Consider the following 3,449-nt stretch of genomic DNA (forward strand, 5'->3'; position numbering starts at 1 on the left):
TTTGAAAATCTTGTAATTTTTAAAATATATTTTTCGCTTTTAAGCTTTTTTTTTATTGTATAATATAAAATTAAATTATATGAAAAAGTTCTCTTTTTTTGATGTTGTGAAATATTTAAACCTTTTAATTCCAAAGTCAGCCATTCGGCACTGTGGACTGATCAAAAGTTTAGAAAGTCAAAAACTTTTTAGAAAGTTAGACCAGGAAAGCTATTGCTGTGTTAGTACTTTCAACTATATTCTAAAACAAATATTGTGAAATAATAGATAAAACTGTCAATGATAAACCTCATCATACTAACTTAGTTTTACTAAAAAACAGGTTGGCGGTGTTTAGGATTAAATTGAAGCATTTTTTCATTTAACATTTTTATACAAATATATTCATGCAAATATATTTTAGTGATGGATCTAAAAGTTAGGTTTAGTTAAGCGGAATTTAGTCGAATAACTTTTTTTGCTTAACTAAATCTAGGCGACTAACATTTAAATGTTAGTAACCTAAGTTTAGTAACTTAAAAATAATAAAATTTAAAGTTTATTGTAACTTAAATTATTTTAAATATAACTAACGTTAATTGGTTGCATACTTTTTGTCTTTTTGTTATATTGATAACAAGTATTTTAAGTATTAAATAGTCTCGGTACCAGAGTCTAAAGAAGTATGAAAGTATATCATAAAGATATAGTAAAAGAGTCAACACAAATGGGTTATGGAGGTGAGACAACTCTTCCCTTCTTTTTTTTTATAGTATAGTATGAAAAGTTTACCAACTTATTATAGTTCATGACAATTAAATGGCAACTTAACTTACCTTAATATAATTCATGACAGTTTAGGCAAAAGAACGCTTGCATAGTATTGCTGCAATTTTTCTCTTCTAAATTAAATAGTAATTAGTTAGCTAACTCGGTCAAAAAATATATTAGCTGTTATTTCTTACCAAATACCTTGTACCAATTAAGTATTATTTTTTAAAGTAAACTTTTATTGGCGATCTTTTAAAGAGGAAGTCCTTTAAAAACGAACGTTCTAAGAAAAAATGTTAAAATAAAATTAAGATAAAAAATGGGGCAACTGATTAATTGCAACTTTTATAATAGCTAATCTGCATAAGGGAAAACTAGCGCATATTGACTTCAGCACGAAACAGTTGCAAAAACGGATATATATGCAAACTGGCATAAGTGCGAATTGGCATAATTGCGCTAAAAGAATTTGCAATGATTCGAATAAGTATGATTTGGCATACGTGAGAATCTTCATAAATGCAAAGTAAAATTGGCATTAATGCAAACTTGCATATGTGCGCCAAACAGGGATTATCTTTTTCAGGATATTTTCATAATTCCGGATATTTTTTTCAACATTTGGTTTTTCTGGAAATCCAAAGCGTTTTCCATAGATACAAGTTTAGGTATATATCTTTGTAAAAAATTCTTTTTTTCACTTGTCACTTATGCAAAAACTAAGAAAAGTTTGAAAATAAATTAGAAACAACTCAGTTAAAGCAAAATTAAAAGGAAATTAAGGGAAAATACATTTTACCCAAATAATTTTCCGAATTTTTAGAAAACGGTCCGGATGGTCTATGCTAAAATAATTTTCAAAAAGTGGCATAAGTGCGTCAAAAAAGTTTGACAACATTTGCATAAACGAAAACCCTCTCGCCAATTTACACTTAAGCCAATGTTTTTAAATTATTTTAGAGCACTTTTGCCAGTTTTTACGAATTCATTTGGTGCTCATATGCCAGTTCGCGCACATGCCAATTTGTCTTTCGCACTTATGACAGTTTGCACTTATGCCAATATTTGCAAATTCTTTCAGCGGGCTTAAGCCAGTTTTCACTAATGCTAGTTTTAGCAACTAATTTTCACTTATATCAGTTCACACTTATGCCAATGTTTTCAAATTCCTTTGGTGCACTTATGTCAGTTTGTACTTATACCAGTTCGCACTTATGCCAGTTTTTCAGCTGCTTCGCTCTTATCCCAGTTCGCAGTTTACTTTGTCAGCCTTTTGTGTTATATCACATCATTACTATTAATCACGTTTTCAACAACATTTTTTTTTCTTTTGTTATAATAAAAGGTACTTTTACTTTTCTAGAACGTTTAATAGATTAAGCTCTATCAGGGAAAGTGTCATCACTACCTATTGTCTACATCTAAGTGTGATCACTATCTATTGTTTAAGAACTTTACTACCAACTGTTCCAGAATGTAAAAAGTGTCATCACTATCTGTTGTCCATCTTTACTACCTGCTGTTTCAGAATTCCGCGTCTTTTCTTACTAGTACAGAATAAAATGATGACTTTCAATGAGAGAATACAAACACAACTTTTCAATTATTGCACTTTTAAACTTTAAAAATAGAAGAAATTGTTTCTGACAAAACTTCAAAAATAACTGCAAAAAAAGCGGAATAGAAAAAAAAGCGAAATAGAATAGAATTGACAATTTTTTTATATTAGGGCCGTTGTTAGATGAAAATGACGCTTAGGTGGTCTTACAAATATGTATTTTATTTGACAAAAACTGTGACTGTAAAAAATGGCTTTTACGATTTAATTTCTTCATAAATAAACTTTCAAGTTTCCAAAGTTTTTCAAGTTTAAGGGATTTTCCTCTTTAAAAAAATTATAGCGATAGTTAAACAAGACTTTTATAAAAATTAAAAAAAAAAATTAAAAAAAATAAAAACATAAAATAATTAAAAGTTTTAATTGTCAAATTTTGTCTTGCTGTCGTCACTGTCAATATCTGTGTTTTAATGAAAGTAAAACTAAATAAAACAAATAAAAATTATTAAAAAAAAAAACTCAAAATATCATCAGTGTTATTTAAAGGAAATTTAAAAATAGTTCTGTATAAAACACATCTATAAATAATATGGTATCATCTATGTTTTACAAGTTGATTTACATATAATTTCGCGTAAAATGTTTGACTAATTATAAGTTCATTTTACAATAGGCTAAAAAAGTACACATATTAAATTTTTTTTTTTAAATGTGAGGTTAAGAGTATTGACTTATTAACCCTTATCTTGCAAAAACGTCTTAAGATATACTCAGTTGAGTAGCTCTTTTGTTTACTCAAGAAGGCCTACTACTAAAAGCTTGTTCTGTTGATTGCTATCGCTGTAACCAAAAATTTCTGAAAATTATTTCATGTCAACTCTGGGCATTTGTTAACTATGTGATGTCAAGCTGTTCAGTCAGTTTTTGCTATATTAATAAAATAAATTATATGTAACAGTAACACCTGCACTCCTCCCCGATGTCTGCTGGAGCGGGCATAAAACTCTCGAGCAATTTGCATTTTTGTTCGCTTTACGTTTAGTTAAAGTAAGAGGAAATGTTAAGTTAATTATTATTAAAACAAAAATTAAGTTATAGAATAAATCAAAAAAAGAAGTTTAATGGAATTCGAGAAATGAGG

Source organism: Hydra vulgaris, chromosome 14, assembly GCF_038396675.1.
Source record: "Hydra vulgaris chromosome 14, alternate assembly HydraT2T_AEP".
Classification (NCBI taxonomy): Eukaryota; Metazoa; Cnidaria; class Hydrozoa; order Anthoathecata; family Hydridae; genus Hydra; species Hydra vulgaris.